Source organism: Cricetulus griseus (assembly GCF_003668045.3).
Source record: "Cricetulus griseus strain 17A/GY chromosome 1 unlocalized genomic scaffold, alternate assembly CriGri-PICRH-1.0 chr1_0, whole genome shotgun sequence".
Taxonomy (NCBI): Eukaryota; Metazoa; Chordata; class Mammalia; order Rodentia; family Cricetidae; genus Cricetulus; species Cricetulus griseus.
This window is the reverse complement of record NW_023276806.1, coordinates 244,264,601-244,283,283: the sequence shown is the minus strand read 5'-3', so window position 1 is coordinate 244,283,283 and position 18,683 is coordinate 244,264,601. Positions and strand designations below refer to the sequence as shown.

The following is an 18,683-nucleotide window of genomic DNA, read 5'->3' as shown; positions in this document are numbered from 1 at the left end:
TGTGGAGTTAACATCACAGATGACCAGGGGGTTGGGCATAAGCCTGAGCTCTGTGTGTGCTGCAGTAGTAATAATTATTCTCTTCTCTGATGTCTGGCCTTGTTTGATCTCTGAGCACAGCCTCTAGGCTGCAGCATTCAGTCTGTGTTTGGACATGCTGTACTAGGTTGGCTTGTACAGTGATGCTGCTGGGAATGCAGACATAACCCTGACAGCCACTGCCAATCACTGTGGATCTTGCCACTGCCTCCAGGCCCCGGTTTCTGAGTACTGTAGCATTGATTTACCAGCACCAGGCATCTTTCACTTAAGCACATTTTTTTTTCAAATTTCTGTTTCTATTTTGCAGAGTCGATGTCAAAGTAAATGATTTATCTGTATTTGAGTTAGGGAGCCATTCAAAATGGATGGACACAAATAAGTACCTTCAACAGAAACCACAGGGTCCCCTGGCACAGTGTTAGGTCATAGTGACATAGTTCAGGAAAATGGAAGGGTTAAGGGTGTAGCTATGTAACATTTAAAAGTTACAAACCATCCCATATGGGAATGGAAAGGTAGACAATTTTGAAGGGCCATAATAATGTCCAAAGCTCAGGCTTTTTTATGCAACTCTTGCACAGCATTTACAAAGCCCTAGGTTTGATGCTTACTCCTGCCACACCACCAAGCAGCTAGTGGAGCATGGACATTGTTCTGGAACTCCCTGTCAGCCAAATCTATCTGTTTTTATTTTGTCACTTCATTCTTCTCTTCCTTAGAGAACTGTGGTCTTTTTCTTTCCTGGTGCTAACAGTATATTCAAGGATAAAGTTCCATGGGATTGAGTCTCTAAGGGACTCAGAAAAGAAAGAACAGTGTGTAATTTAAAACATATTATGCTACCATAATTAGAATAATAAATTAGGAATCATTAGGGAAGCAGTCACATGACTACTTAAGTGAGATCATCTCTGCTCCTAGGACCTTAGTTCTCTGGTCTCTTCAAGCTGTTCATGGCCAGAATCCCAAGCACATTTGAGTTTGTCTCTCCTAAAAGGTCACTGAAAATAGAGACAGAAATTAGGGCTGTCGCTTACGCCATCAGAAGTCCCAGCATGCACACATGGAGGCTGCATTCCACAGTAGAGGGAGGGGGAGTTTTAAACACTGAGTTTTAATCAGCCTTCCAAATTAATTTGTTTATGAATCACATTTAAGGAGACTTGGCATAGATTTCTTCTTTCTTGTTAGTCCAGAACAACAAGCTACCTCTGATTTCTCACTTTTCCTCTTAAGATACTTTTTTTTAAAAAATGAAAAGAATAAAAACATATTGAATGTAGCTGTTGCTTGGAATACTGATCCAAAGCTTCAGGTGATAAATAAAGATAGAGATAAATCTTATGGAAGAGCAGTGACTTTCCTCCAGGGTTTGTTTTTCAAGAAGTGGGGGTATTGAAATAATACAGACTGTATTTATTAGGAAGCAAAATAATAGCCCGTCTTATGCTTATCTTTACCGCCAAATCCTTAGTTCAACTGTAGTAAAGATGTTACAATTTACTTGGCCCTCTTAGTATCCAAGCACACTCCCCACTTGGAGTGTGGTCCAGGAAGATGGGGAGGCATCTTCACAACATGAAGGTTGGAGGCAGGACATCCCACCTGGAAGATCATATGGTATGAATATGGACCAGACACCTAGGCTCAGTCTGTCTAATGCTATGTTAATGATTCAGAATCTGGAGAAGAAACACAAGAGACAGGATGTCTTCCTGTAGTGGTTGTAGTAATCTGGTGTTTCTAGTGTGAAAGAGGTACCCACTCCAGCCTCAGTGTAATTGAGTGTCTCTGATGTGATCTTTGCTAGACATTTAATTTTGGTGTTCTTACTTTGTTACCAAGTCTTCCTGTTGATTTTAACATTTAAAAGTTACCAACCACTTGACTATTGCTGAGATTGTTAGTTGGCGTCAACCTTATAGATCTCTGGACATTTCCCTAGTGCCAGATTTCTCTTTAACCTATAATGACTCCCTGTATTATGGTATCTCTTTTCTTGCTTTCCTCTATTCTTCCCCTGACTCGATCTTCCTGCTCTCTCATGTCTTCCTCGCCCCCTCTCTTTCTTCTAACTCCCTCTCCCCTCCCCCAATGCTCCCAATTAGCTCAGGAGATCTTGTCCCTTTCCCCTTCTCTGGAGGAGCATGCATGTCTCTCTTAGGGTCCTCCTTGTTTCCTAGCTTCTCTGGTGGTGTGGATTGTAGCCTGGTAATCCTTTGCTCTATGTCTAAAATCCATATATGAGCGAGTACATACCATGTTTGTCTTTTTGTGACTGGGTTGCCTCACTCAGTATGGTTTTTTTTTTTTCTAGTTCTATCCATTTGCCTGTGAATTTCAAGATTCCATTTTTTTTTTTCTACTGAGTAGTACTCCATTGTGTAAATGTACCACATTTTCGACATCCATTCTTCAGTTGAGGTGCCTTAAATGCGCTTCTCCGATAATGAGATTGATGACTACCTTATATGCCATCCTAGAGCCTTCATCCAATAGCGATGGAAGCAGAAGCAGATACCCACAGCTAAACACTCAGCTGAACTCTGGAATCCAGTTACAGAGAGGGAAGAGTGATGAGTAAGGGGTCAAGACCAGGATGGAGAAACCCACAGAAATAGCTGACCTGAACATGGGGGAGCTCATGGACCCCATACTGATAGCTGGGAAACCAGCATAGGACTGTTCCTGACCCCCTGAGCGAGGATGTCAGTTTGGAGGTTTGGTTAATCTATGGGGCCTCTAGAAGTGGATCAGTATTTATCCCTCGTACATGAATAGACTTTGGGAGCCTACTCCACATAGAGGGATACTCTCTCAGCCTAGACACATGGGGGAGGGTCTAGGCCCTATTCCAAATGATATGATAGACTTTGAAGATTCCCCCATGGAAGGCCTCACTCTCCCTGGGGAGCAGAAAGGGTATGGGTTAGGTATGGTGTTAGTGGGGAGCAGGGGAGGCAGGGAGAGGGAACTGGGATTGACATGTAAAACAAGCTTGTTTCTTTCTAATTTAAATTTTAAAAAGAAAAAGAAAAAAGTGTCCCCCCCCAAAAAAAAGTTGGCAGACAGGGACATCTCAAGCCAGTATCCTAAAGATGGTAGACAAGAATGCCTTTTGTCATAATATGTGCCCCCAAAGGAAGTTGCCAAGCAGCCCAGTATGAAAATGGAAAGGTAGACAGTTTTGAAGGATCATAGACAGAAAATGAATGGTTCTTCAATGGCAGAAACCAGCCTGGTCACTCTTTTGGGAATTTAAATGAGCCCAAAGGACAAGTGTTATTATGTAACAAATCTGACCATGTGTGTTAATAATTCTCCATTTTCTCTTCTTAGGGTAGAGATAGAAGGCAATTGTGTTCCTTTTAAAGGTCTGGTCATAATGTGGATAAGGGAGTTCCAGAAAGAACCTTTTTCTGTGTTTGGAGCTTGGAGAGAAGCGACACAAGATTAGAGGGACTTAAAAATAAGGCAACTGCCCCGCATGTCAGCAAGTCAAAGACCAGATTTTGAGTTACAATTTCCTGAATCCTATCACAATAAACTATTTCAATGTTTAAATAAACAGGATCATATAGATGGTTGGAGTCAAGAAACCTGATTCTTATTAAAATGTCACCAGGCTGCCACACCATTCTGAGTTCCCCCAGAGTTTCATTTGGTTTCTGTCAACATTCACATTTTTAGTAAGACAGCAACATAATGAATGCAGAGCAGAGTCACTGCAGCACTGGACAGGATGAATGAAGAGCTGTGTCACTGCGGCGCTGAAGCCTGTGTCCGTGTGGTGGCCACACAGAGGGGCAGGACTTATACATGCCCTGAGGACCTATCCATCCACATACTTCTCTAGGTTCTATCTTCTTCCAATGTGTTGTTTAAAGATCTTGAGTGTTCCTGGCAGGGATCTCAGAAATTGAAATGCAATTACATTTTGATGTCTACACTAAAGAATCAAACTGCTGTACCTCAGCGTTCTCTTCTCTTTTCTTGGAAAAGAAACAAAGAAGCAGTGGTCCACAGTGAGCAGAATGAGCACTTGTTATTTTGAAGTAGTTTGTTTTTCCTCTGTAAGAAAATGTGCTATCACTCAAGCATTGCTGCTGCTTAGTAGCTTGTTCAAAGGTCTTTCTGTGTGAACGGTTGTGTTTTTTTGACAGTCTCATGTAGCCCATACTGGCCTCAAACTTGCTACTTAGTCAAGGCCAGCCTATCACCCTGCTGGCTTCCAAGTGCTGGATTAACAGAAGTGTACCTGTAGGCCTGGATTTTGCAGACCTTTTGATGGATCTTTTATCCTTATCTGGCTGTTCCCATGACCCTGGGTAAATACTGCTTAGATCAGGGTCACACACAGCAGGAAAATATGACTCTCGTTGTTTTACATCAGGGTATCTTGTTTAACTTTTGATGGCTCTATAGTGAATAAACAAATGCTATAGACACATGATTCAAACAAGCTGTTCTTAGTGGCAGAGCCCTGTAATCTCAGCTGAGACAGGAGATCAGTTAGTCCAAGGCCAGTCTGATCTGTGAATTCAAGGCCAGTCAACTAATGGAGAAACAGTACTGTCTCAGAATTAAGAAGATAAAAAGAAAGAGACTGAGCACGAAGCTCGGTGGTAGAGTGCTTCCTATTTAGCCTGGGGGAGCCCTAACTTCAGTCTCCAGTAACACAAAAGGAAAAACCAAACCAAACCTGATGGAAGCCTTGCCAGTTTAATCTAGGTAACTTCCTGATCTTATTGGAAGAAATTATAGGTGTATTTATTCATGTGAGATGAACTGGTTCTGAGCTCCCCAGTACCAGGGTATTGTCTTTTAGGCTAGAGAGATTTGAAGATGTAGACAATCAAGACATGTTAGCACTAAGATAGAATTTAGTCAAGGGTGATATAATTTTATTTACATTTACAAAAACTGACACCATGATGATGAAGTGATGGAGCCATGTGGAATATTATTTCCAACTTACCTCTTGATTCCCAAGCCTGTGTGCTTCACCCAGATCAAGTAGCTGGATCTTTTCTGTGGTAAATCAAAGGGTTCCCTAAGTAGCTATAGAAATGGATAAGCTTATGCACTTGAAGGAAAGAGACAAGAATAACTATGATTCACGATGAAACAGGGGACAGACATTTTTCAGGACCCAATTACTCAGCATTAGACCATTTTCTCAAATAATTATCATCTGGGGGACTCCATAAACCATCCTTCAAAGTCCTGTGAGGAACTATAATTGCCCAAGTTATGTGAAGAGTTAAAAAAATTCATTGCTACTGGAAAGTGCCAAAAGATGAACAGAAATAAACTGTGACGTATATGGGAATTTCTTCCCTGGTTTTCAAGTTGCTAAGATGATACATTTTTGTCTACCTTTGCTGACATCTAGTGTTGTGTTAGTGGTTTGCACAAGTGCTCTTAGAACCCAGATGGAGGGAGGAGATATAGTCAGGAATCTGCTGGTGTATTTATTCATCAATAAGACTAAGAACCCTAAATAATAACAAGTGAATCAGAGTCCACTCTAGTCCAAAGGTTAACATGCATCCAGGTCCACTCAAATAGTTCATCTGAAGATGTGTGCAAAATCTTATTAGCAATGGTCTCTTGAGTCTGTGTGCCCTGGGCACACAGACTACCCCATTTTGCTTTTTAAATCTGTGACAAAGACTAACAAAAAGATGGCCTTTGTTATTGATCTCTCCATTAATGGGATCTTTCCATTAACTTTTATTATTTATTGGTAGTAATCTTAAGTCAATAGAAAGAGAAGTATAAAAAGGGAAAAAAAGAGAAACAAAAAAAGACTTACTCTTCACTAATACTGAGCTTTAATCGACTTCCTTTTGCACAAGATTTTCAGGCTGCCGGGAGATGCAGTCTGCTTCTAAATAACTTCCTAAGGCAGGCGAAGAATAAGTAAGCAGTTTCTAGTGTATGCATGAAGACCTTGAGGTCTGTGGGATCTCTGGCTTTGCTCTTTCTCCTTCCTGAAAATTCAATTACTCTACAGGACCTGACAAAAACCTTTCAGAAAGAAAGGCTAGCAGAGTGGGTTTCCTGAAAAATGCAAATACCCCAATGCCAGCAAAGCCAGGTGTACAGAAGTGTTGCTAGGCAACATGTCTCTAGATGACAGCTACATTTTACTATTTAAAGGAGCAGAATGCATGTTTTATTCCATATGTATAGGTGTTTGGCCTGTGTGTAGGTATGTGTAGCGTGTGCATGCCTGCTACCTTCTCTTTTTCACTAGAACTTCCTGCCAAGCTTTTTTATTAAGTTAGATGAAGAAAACAAATTTTTATTGGACTTTATTCTCCTTCAGGTTTGTTTGTTTTGAGACAGTTCTCAACTGTAGTTCAGGTTGGCTTCAGCCTCACTATATAGCCCAAACTGGCCTCAAACCCATGATGAGTCTTCTGCCTTAGCTTCGTGAATTCTCAGATTAGTTTGTAGGCATGAGTCATCATATCTGGCTGGAAAACTTTTTAAAAGAGAAAATAATACAAGTTCTCTTGTTTTGCATGTGACCTTCTATGAGTTATGACTATATGAAATGAGGTAGAATTGGTGGCATGGGACTATGTCACTCCATCCTATTATTGAAATAATAACCTCAAAACCCCTCCTCTCCACAAAAATACATGTTTGTTTTGATTTGCTGTCATACATATTCTCGATACATACATTATATAAATCATCTCCTCCTTTCTCCTTACCCAGTATCTCAGACACGTTAAAGACCACCACTTCTGTTAAAAACCCACTAGGTCTGTTGCTATTTGTACCAGAAGGCCAATAATTTGGCTAAAAGTTCCTGGTCCTAACACCAGGAAAAGGAAAATCTGGATTTATAGTGTACACAGAGAAGTCATTACTCTGAATTATCTGGGTGACCTTTCAAAGGCTGAACTCAAACCTCAGTTACAATAATAAAATGCTCTTTCTTCCCTCTAAGAAAAGCAATGCACTATCTGGAGATGATTGTTGCCTGGCAACAAATGCATACTTTCCTCTTAGACAACTTCCAAAAAATGCTAGGAAGAAAATTGGCCAATAAAATAAATCTGGTGTTTTTTTGTGTGGGAGGAGAGCAGATTCACAAAATGTGCATGTCGTGGTGTGTGTGTGTGTGTGTGTGTGTGTGTGTGTGTGTGTGTGTGTGTGTGTGTTTCTGGGTGCATAGGCACTCATGGAGTGGGTAGTTAGGAAAGCATAGAAAGAAGCAGAATAGAATATTGTAATATAGTGTTAATTCATTGGCGTGTGTGTGTGTGTGTGTGTGTGTGTGTGTGTGTGTGTGTGTGTGTGTGTGCTGTATGAAACTATCCAGCCATGGCTGAGGTTTCATGCTTTAGGGAATAAGCAGTGTTTTTATCTCCCCAAATCACGGTAAGCTTGGGGAATCATTTCAGGGGTGAAGAAGGACTATAAAGGTGAAGAAAATACTGCCCTTTCTGATTTTTATTATTATATTTGTTGAGAGACCTAATACTTGAGAAATGGCAATGCCTTAGTCAATGCAATGCTGAGATTGGGAAAATAGTAATGGCCAGTGGTTTATGTTGGCTCTTAGGTATAGGTGTCGGGAAGTTCATGATTATGTTTCAGTACTTTCTCATCTTCCAATGTGAGCTTTGCACTGTACCAACTATTGGCAGAACATCAGAAGGCGGGCAAGACATGTGAGAGAGCAGGTATGCAGGAGAATGAGGGGAGACACCAAACTCACAGCAAACCACTCTTGTGATTGCCTTGTGAAAACTATATTGCTCTAATTACAAGGAAGGACCACCATAGTCAAATTCCCTTCTAAAGGTCGTGCCACCCAGTGCTGATTCATCATGGAATTGTGCATCAGTGAGTGAGTTTCTACTGGGAAAAGCCATCCTGAAATTATAGAAGTACCAATATTATTAATAACTAATCATTGGAAGGACTTTTGTTCCTTGAATTATGCAGAGGATTTCAGCTTTTTTTTTTTTTTTAACTACAGAGTGCCCATACCTCTAGCCCCCCCACTGTCTTTTGTCCTGGAGTGAATGTAATTCCTTTATCCCTTTAACCACGATCCATAAGCACTTCTTTTTATGGTGGTAAAATGTCCTTAAGAGGGGGCTGGAGAGATGGCACAGAGGTTAAGAGCACTGGCTGCTCTCCCAGAGGTTCAATTCCCAGCAAACACATGATGGCTCACAACCATCCATAAGGAGATCTGGTGCCCTCTTTGGCCTGCAGGGATACATGCAGACAGAACACTGTATACATGATAAATAAATCTTTTTTAAAAGATCTATGTAACAAAGGTACTGTTTTAACCATTTTTAATATTCCAAATATGTTTTATATTTGAATTAGAAACAAGATTATTTTACATGACAATCCCAGTTCCCTTCTCCCTCCCGTCCTTCCCTACCACCCCCGCAACTAAAACCCTACCTATCACATATCCTTTCTTCTATTCTTCACCTGACTCAACCTTTCTGCTCCCTCATGACCTCTGCATCCTTCCTCTTCTTCCCTTCTCATTTTAGTAGCTCCCTCCCCCTCTTCCCTTGCTCTCAATTTTCTCAGGGGATCTTGACCCTTTCCCCTTCTCCAGGTGACCATGTATGTCTCTCTTAGTGTCCTCCTTGTTTACCAGCTTCTCTGGCAGTGTAGATTGTAGGTTGGTAATCCTTTACACTATGTCTAAAATCCACATATGAGTGAGCACATATCATGTTTGTATTTTTGTGATTGGGTTACCTCACTCACAATGGTTTCTTCTAGTTCCATCCATTTTCCTGCAAATTTCAAGATTCCATTTTTTTCCCATTGAGTAGTACTCCATTGTGTAAATGTACCCCATTTTCTCTATCCATTCTTCGGTAGAGGGGCATCTAGGCTGCTTTCAGTTTTGGGCTATTACAAATAGTGCTGCTATGAACATCATTGAACAGATGTCCTTGTTGTATGAATGTGCTTCTTTTGGGTATATTCCTAAGAGTGGAATTGCCGGATCTTGTGGTAGACTGATTCCCATTTTCTTGAGGAGTTGCCATACTGATTTCCAAAGTGGCTGTACAAGTTGGCACTCCCACCAGCAGTGAAGAAGTGTTCCCCTTTCTCCACATCCTCTCCAGCAAAAACTGTCATTGGTGTTTTTGATTTTGGCCATTCTGACAGGAGTAAGATGGTATCTCAGAGTTGTTTTGATTTGCATTTCCCTGATGGCTAAGGATGTTGAACACTTTCTTATGTGTCTTTCAGCCATTTTAGATTCCTCTATTGAGAATTGTCTATTTAGTTCTGTACCCCACATTTTAATTGGATTGTTTGGTGTTTTGGAGACTAGCTTCTTGAGTTCTTTGTATATTTTGGAGATCTGTCAGATGTGGGGTTGGTGATTATCTTTTCCCAGTCTGTGGGCTGGCGTTTTGTCTTGCTGACTGTGTCCTTTGCCCTACAGAAGCTTCTCAGTTTCATGAGGTCCCATTTATCAATTGTTAATCTCAGTGTCTGTGCTACTGGTGTAATGTTTAGGAAGCGGTCTCCTGTACCAATTAATTCAAGGGTATTTCCCACTTTGTCTTCTAATAGGGTCAGTGTGGCTGGGTTTATGTTGAGGTCTTTGATCCATTTTGACTTAAGTTTTGTCCATGGCAATAGGCTTGGGTCTATCTGTAGTCTCCTACATGTCCGTATCCAGTTATGCCAGCACCATTTGTTGAAGATGTTCTCTTTGTTCCATCATATAAATTTGGATTGTTTGTCAAAAATCAGGTGTTTGTAGGTGTATGGTTTAATATCAGGGTTTTCAACTCTATTCCATTGGTCTACCTGTCTATTTTTGTGCCAATACCAAGCTCTGTATTGGAGCAAGGACTATAGCTCTGTAATAGAGCTTGAAGTCGGGAGTGGTATTGCCTCCAGAAGTTCCTTTATTGTACAGGGTTTTTTTAGCCATTTTTTTTAAGTTTGAAAATTTATCAGACCCAGAGAGTGACTGGGGCAAAATTACAAAAGAACTTTTAGGTGTCCTTCAAAATGAAAATTAGCTAGTGTTTTCCCTCTTTCTCTTTTTAGGGCTGCATGCCAATGGCCCCAGCCAGCCAGCTGACCTCCTCATTCAAGAATGTCTCCCAAAGACAACTGGCAAACCAACCAACCAAACAAACAAACAAACAAAAGATCAATGAAATGACTCCTAATGATATTCTGCTATAGTTGTAGATCATTGCCTAGCCCAACTGTTATCAGAGGGGCTTCATCCAGGAACTAATAGAAACAAATGCAGAGACCCACAGCCAAACATTAGGTGGAGTTTGGAGAATCAAATGGAAGGAGACAGAGGGGTCAAGGACACCCCAAGAAAACACCCAGAACCAACTAACCTGGGCTCACAGAGACTGGACTGACAACCAGGGAACCTATAAGGGACCGCCATGGACACTCTGCATATATGTGACTCTTGTACAGCTTGGTCTACTTGTGAGGTTTCTAAAAGTGGAAGCAGGGCTGTCTCTGACTCTGTGTCTGTTGTTTCTCTGACCAGATTGCCTCCTCCAGCCTTAGTAGAGGAGTCTCACTTGATATAACATGGCTGGCCAATATCCATGTGAAAGCTGCCCGTATCTGAAGAGAAATAGTGGAGGGGAAGTGGATGGGGAGGTGGTAAAGGGGAGGTGGGTGGAGGGATAGAGAAGAGAGGAGGGAGGGGAAACTTTGGTTTAGACATAAAAACAGACAGACAGACAGAATGGGCTCTCAATTATGATTTGTACAAAGTGAGCATACTCAGCAGGGTCACCTGCTTGGCTGTGAAAGGATACTGGCTGGCCAAGAAGTTGTTCACTTTCTCTGGCAGGGTGGTAAGCAGTTGTGTGGTGAACAAACTGGAGCAATTGTCATTGCATAGATTCCCATGGGAGCCAAATCCAGAGTAATGGGCAGTGTCATGCCCACTCTGCTCCTTTTGGATGTAGTGTATGTAGCTTGTCCAACCTGGCCATTGAAGGCAGACACACTGGCAATCTTAACAAAAACTCCAGGTTGGCCTACTTGGTCTGGTTCACTGCAGCCCATCTCAGCAACCACCAGGTAGATCACATTGAAACTGCCTATGAGATTCACGTTGAGAATCCCTTGGAATTCCTTCAAGGTATTAACCTGGTTCTTCTTTTGGTTGTGTGTCTTAATGGCTACTGAAGTACCCATGTAATGATAAGTCTTTCTGCCAGCCGCCCGAGTTCTGCCTGCCATGTGGGTGGCCAAAATAACAGACAGAGACTTAGGTACAATGCTGCTGGCCAATCACTAGGATTTCTTATCTGCTAACTCAGTCTTAATTATCAACTATAATCATTAATTTTTATATTTTATAAGACTTATCAAGGACGCCGGCCTTGCGTCCTGTCTTCCTGGCAGTCACATGGTAACCCATAGAGAGGAAGAGGAAGAGAGTGACTTCCTGCTTGTTCCTGCTTATATTATGAGTCAGCCTGTTATGTCACTTCCTGTCTGGATCACAAGACTTCATTACATTTTCCAGAATCCTCCTCAACTCCTAGTCCCACCTATCTTGCTTTCCTATTGGCCAACAGTACTTTATTTATCAACCCATAAGACAAACATATACACAGAAGGACGTCCCCCATCATATCTACACAGTTGACAGTCACATCTGCATGTCCAAACTGCTTTTGCTGGAGTCCGAATTGCTTGTGCATCCTTCTCAGAGGTCACATTGTCTAGGACAAACACACCGCTCTCCTAACTTATTGGCTTGGGCCTCACATCTATGGTCCCTTGTCCAACCAGTCTTTCAGCTGTAGCCAGGCCAAGACCCAAAGGTCCCTCAGTTGTTGCTGTGACCACGTCCTTTATACTCTGACACTCCACAGGCATCTTGCACCTGTTTTACCCATTTTTACAGAGTTCTTTGGCACTGAACACATTCACATTGTTATGAAGTTCTTTTACACTGTCCATCTCTGCATAGTTTTCATCTCTAAATACTGAAACTTTAAACTTATCAAGTAACCACTCCCAACTCCTGATGATTCAGGGAGATCCTGGGTCAGGGAGAGATACTGCCTCAAAAATTAACATGAAGACTGATAGAGGAAGATACTAGATATCAACCTCTAGCCTGCCTACACACACACACACACACACACACACACACACACACACACACACATCCATACACATACACACACACATAGATATATATACACACACATACATCCATACACATACATATATATACACACATGTACACACACATATACACATCTATAACGTACATACACACATTCATACATACATACACACACACATATATATACAAATACATGTAGACACACACACATACACACATCCATACACATACACACACATGCACATGCATATGTATATACACACACACATCCATACACATACATATATATACACACATGTACATACACATATACACATCTATACAGATACCTACATACATACATTCATACACATATATGCACATCTATACACATACATACATACACACATTCATACATACATATATACACACACACAGACACATACATACACACACACATACACACATACATACACAGACACAAACAAAGTTCCAGAGGATTAGGGTTCAATATAAGTTGGATTTGCTATGCATGGAAATAGATTGAAAAAGTTGGGATACAAAGGCTGGAAGTCACTCTGGCCAGACTGGAACTCACTGTGCAGACCAGACTGACCTCAAACTTGAACTACTTCCTTCTTGGGGCTGGCATTATAGGCATGTGCCAATATGTCTGATTACAGGAGTGCTTTTTAGGACATCAATAGAAATAAGGATCAGTTAGCTACCAAATAATGCACAGAAGTCAAAGGTTATGCTTTGGAGACTGGGTAAAATAGATGCTGTGTTGGTTGAGTCTAAAGATAAACATGACAAACCCAAAAGCAATATAGCAATATTAACAGAATTAGATCCCCATTTACTGAGAGCAGACAAATCAGCACTGGCATATGAGGAGAATATTTTAAAGTGTCTTTGTGGAATTCAGGAAAGGACTTTCTGGGGAGAAAGACATCTAACAGTCAAAAGACAGAATTAACATAATCAGAACACCCCCTCCACAAGGAGGGTGATTCCAAAACTATCAGCTAAATTTTGAGGGGCTTCAGATTTACTTAGCTGAAGTTTAGCCTTTGCTATCCCTTTTGAGGAGACATAAGAAATCCTTGATTGGATCACAGCTCCAAACAGATTTGTCTTACAGCCCACTGTATGCCTTTCATGGAAACTAGGGCTTCATTGTGTACAGGGAAACCCAGATACTATTTCCTGGAATTTGACAGCCATTGAAATGCTCAACAAAACCTAATAAAGTCACCTCTTGTCCTACTTTTGTTTCTGTTGATGTAACACCATGACAAAAAGCAACTTAAAGAAAAAAAGTGTTTATTTGGCCTACTATTTCAGATTACAGTCCATCACTCTAGGGAAGTCAAGGCAGACACACAAGCAGCTAGTCCCATCACAGCCACTCTCAAGAGCAAAATGACTGCATGCATGCTAACTTGTTCTCAGATAGCTTGATCCTCTCTCATTGTTCAAACCCCCTGCCTAGGTAATTGTGACACCCACAGTAGGCTGAGTTTTCTTACATCAATTAAAAAATCAAGACAATATGCCACAGACATGCCCACAGGTCAAACTGATCAAGATAATTCCTAATTATTAATACCCTCTTCTGCAATGACTTTTGGGTTGTCTTAACTCATCAGTTAAAACTAACTAGCATGCTTCCAAATGATGTGATGGTGGTCATCTTGATTGTAGGTCTTCTGCACCACCAGTTCCTCCAGTGGGACTGGGTCATGATAATTCTGATTTTGAGGATTAGTGGAATTTTGTTCAAGGCTAGGTGGCCTTGTCTTAGATTATGTGTTATATTGGAGCCTGAGTATCTGAATCGGTGATCATATTAGAACTTATAAATGGCCTCCCAGGCTGGAGAGATGGCTCAGCAGCTAACAGCACTGATGTCTCTCTCATAGGGCCTGGGTTCTGTCCTGTCACTTACATGGTGACTCACAGCCATCTATAAAACTCCAGTTTCAAGGGAATCTTACACACTCTGCAGGCACCAGGCATGGATATGGATATGGTGATTCACATATATACATTCAGGCAAAACAATCCTATAAATAAAATAAATAGTTTTAAAATGGTCTTGAACAAAACTCCACACATACACACACACACACACTCACTCACACACACACACTCACACACACACACACACACACTCACACACACACACACACACACACACACACACACACACACACACACACACACACACACACACACACACACACTGTCTCCTATGGTGAACAATAGCCAGCTCTGATGATGAGAACAGATGGAGTATTTCTGTCCATATTCAATGCAGAAGTATTTTTGCAGTGAGGAGTCCTCTTTCCTTCTAAATTCCAGCATTAGAAAGGCAATGGTAACATGATGGTAACCCTCCCTTTATGGATGGGCTCAGTCTTGAGATGGAGTACCAGGTGGTACTCATCCACTACCCTGTTTGAATCTGATGATGACACAGCCTATTCTCTTTTTGCCATCTACAACAAAACCACAAGAGAATGGAGTTGTTTGAGGGCTGACCTCCAATATGAGGCCTGTTGAGATCTATGTGCTCTGTGGTTTCTGTGCACAAACAGAAATTGAGGTTCCCTGAGCAGCAGAGAATGGCAATACGTTAAGGATTCTTGTCCAGTATGCCCATCAGTAAATCCTGAAATCTGGCGAATCTTTCTCCTGGCACCCACAGATGTTGTTTTACCCCTAAACCACCTGAACATGAGTGTGGTCTTCTAGAGTTTGACCTATACACTGTTAGTTTTCTACCCTAAGGGTACAATGGCTGCCACAAACTCAGAGAGGTCTAGGCTATCTCTGAGCAACAGTCTCAGATATTTTAGAGAAACAGGCTAAGGGCCAAGGGTATCTCACAACCCCTAGAGGACTCCAAGGCCAATTCCCTACTTCTTAACTATCTAAAGCCTGTAAGGGGCCCCAAAGCTGGTCTACAGCAGAGTCATCTTTTATCTGAATAAAGGCCCAGTGTTATGGCTCTAGACCTATGGGTGCTTGAATGTCTCCTTTCAAGATCTGGCATATGGGCTTTGCCGTCTCTCCAGATTGGAGATCTAGCCCCTGCAGAGGACGATTCTTTCACTGGAGAATACGCTGAGCCACAACTCTTGTGGAAGGGAGAGAGATGTTCAGCGTGGCCCTTCTTCTTCCTTAAATATTGTTTCCTTGGGTGAGTGTGTACTATAGGTAGCAAACTTTTAGATACGTAATTTGTGTCTTGTTGTATGATGTGTAATACCCTCTATCTGCCTAAACTCAGAGAGCCTGCATAGTGCTTTTCCTGGGGAGACTTCCTATCTATTAAGATATAATCTACATGGGAGATAGAACGCCTTCACTGACTTGATGCTCTCTGAGTTCCTAAGCACAGCATGGTTTTATAGGTAGCAGTTGCCTCTAAATCCTGGTAGCAGGACTGTTCAAATGTACTGCTGAGTAGTAGAAACCACTGAATCCACTGCTGTGGAATAATCCTCTTGTACACTGTAAAGATTTGTCTCTGAAATTTGCTTAATAAAATGCAGGCTGGTTGGTAGCCAGGCAGGTGTTGGGCCTAAAAAGGCTCAGATGTGAGGCCTAGTGTAACCTCCTGAGCCTGACTTGAGTTTAAGGCTTGAATGTGAGGCCCAGTGTAACCTCCCAAGTCTGGCTAGAGTTTGGCAACCTGTCTCTGTCCTGTAACCTCCACGTGGGGGTAACTCAGCAAGGCCTGATGTAAGACTGCCCTTGCCTAGCTATCTGCCAGCTTGGTGGAATATTATCGGCACTTACTCCTCATGTCACGTTACCCCATCCTAAGATTCCCATCCCCTATCTCAGCCCTATGTAAGTTCCCGCCTGTTGGAATAAAGTGAGATCCTGCTTTCACAAGTCTCCCGATTAAGTGTGTATTTCTCCCTGGTAACTAGGAGAAGGGAGGTTCTGTGTGGTCAACACTCACTATCCAGCTCTGCTCCGGGAAGAGACCCGCTGGACTGGCCCTTCCCAAGCTCTACCTGCCAGAGAACTCAGCAGGCAGGAATTATAGGCAGGACAAACAAACTAGGAAAATGATGGGAAGAAGGGCAGAGTTAGAGGAGATACCAGCCAGCTACCAAGGAAGCAGGATGTGTAGAAAATGAGACAAGCCACGAGCCACATGGCAAAGCATAGATCAAAAAAAAATGGGTTAATTTAAACGTGAGAGTTAGATAGTAACAAGTCTGAGCTATTCAGTTGAGCATTTATAATTTATATTAAGTCTTTGGTTAGTGGCTGCTGGTTATTTGGGAGCAGGTGATTGGGACTGGAAATCTGCGACTCTATCCATCCATTCAAGTGTAAACAGGCAGTGAAAGTGTGCACATAGTAGCCAGCATCTCTGGGCTTTAAACAGCAAACCACTTGCTTTGACCAAAATAGTCCATTGACTCAGCTCATGAACCATCTACTAGTCTCAGTGTGACTTCTTTATAGAAGGAATAGCAATATTGGAAGGAGCCCGGCAAGGTTTAGTTAAACTATATCCTAAAGACCCTGTACCTCTTAAGGGCTTCATTCTAGTCTAGAGGCAGTTTTCTGGTGATGGTGGGGAGAAGATATCCTGGCTTCAGCTGGCTCTGTATCGGCTTTATTTGATTATCTCTGCTCCCTGGGGACACGTGTTTGAACCGAATTAAATACTGTGTCTGCTTCTGTAGTTTCAGTCTACATATATTTGCATGTTTTATACCCATATCAGATTTTTGCACATTGAATAGCAGCAGTTGACTTGGTCAGTGGCCTTCAGAGTTAATGTTTTGGGAAGTCCTATTTCAAAACAGAGTTGTGAACTTCAGAGTGACTAGAAATTGCCAAGTTGTTAAGTGATTTCTTCAAGTACAAGAAAGGTCCGGGGTGAATTTTTCAGCTGAGACATTCCATGGACCCTCACAAGTATGCCAGATTTGGAGAAGTTACCAGAATAAGAGACTATAGTTGAGCTCATGCCTCTGTACCTGGAAGGAAAGTGTCCTCTTACCACATCACCTAGGCCCTTCCTCCACTATAGATAATTTTCATGAGGGGGCACAGAATGCCCTCAAGAGCTTCAGTCAGGCATGGCCAGCACATGCCTGCTAGTGTTGGATCATGGCCCCCTTTGAAACAGGTGACAGTCATGCTTCCAACATTTCCTTCGCTTATCAATAGAACATCATGTATCAATAGATGTCAATGGCATCTTGGGGAGCAGCCACCTTCCAGGATGGATAGGTTCTTCCTACTCCATTGACCTTCCTTCCAAAGGAGGCAGGCCGCCATGCCAGCCTTGCTTGTCTTTGGGGAAGCATGCCTGGATCTTTTGAGGTGGTGTGTTTGCCCAGCGACCAGCAGCCTGACATGTTCCACCGTGTCTCTTTGTCTCTCCTCTTTAGCCTGGCTATGGTATTAACAAAGAAGGGCACCTCCATGAGTTGACTAAGAGGTGCCTGTGGGCCAAGAGCTATGTAGATATCAGGAGTCAACTGGGGATAATGTGAATATTGCCAACTTGACCTTTAGCAATACTGGGGTTTCCGTTTGTATACATTGTAAAGGGTCTCAGTCGGCCTGTTCTACACAGGGGTGAGCCTACATTAGGACCCTGAACTATTTCTTTGACTCTTCCCAATTTCCCAGTTTGTCCACACATTTCACTCTTTCTATCACACATCAAAACACTGTAATAGCCTTTCTCTCACAGCTTGCTTGATTGTTCCCATGGATACTCGCGGTTGGTACTGCCAGTGCCCTCTGGTGGAAGGATGCATTTAGTGCATGCAGTTTATCAATGCGGTTTGCGGCACTCCAAGAAAAGAGCTTTGCCGTCGGCTGCAGGACAGCGAGAAAGCCCCACTGAAAAATCCTTCCAGCCATCAGATATGATGAAGGTATGTTGGAATTTCTGTAAGATCCACGCAGAATCCTCGAGAAGAATTCTTCAGAATCCTCTAACAAAGCTTTAAAGTTCCATTGCGGAGGGAACAGAGACGCTCAGGGGCCTCTGTCCCTCTGCCCCTTTGCTGCCACCTGCTGGACACAATGGTGAAGGACGGAGGCTGGTAGCAGGAGATTGGGATTAGGCGGTGGTGGAAGTCAAATTCCAGTTAAAATAGGCTGGTCTGGTGGTTAGGAGGGGCCTTATGTTGGGTCTCCATCCCTCAGGGTCACCTCTGCTGTTGGTCCCCGGTTACAGCGAGGGAAACTTTTGCCCACACAGGCTGAAAATTTAGGTATTTTTCCGATTGCGAACTCCAGATACAGTTTGGGTTTTTAACTGCCTGGCCATTCTGACCACTTTCTTGTCTTCCACAAAAGCACATCTAGCTGGAGGATGGCACTGAAACGTAAACTCTCATCTAGTGTCCAGATCTCATCGACATCTAACTAGACTGAGCATGGGCTACATTGTTTTTCCTCCTACGGGTTCCACTCATAGGTCTGTCTAGTGTTTGAGAACACAAGCAAGAGG

The 18,683-nt window shown here is 42.3% G+C and overlaps 1 pseudogene; it reads right to left on the bottom strand.

Moving 5' to 3' along the window:
- Positions 1-10,115: 10,115 nt before the first annotated feature.
- Positions 10,116-11,940, bottom strand: LOC100755628 (annotated as a pseudogene).
- Positions 11,941-18,683: the final 6,743 nt, after the last annotated feature.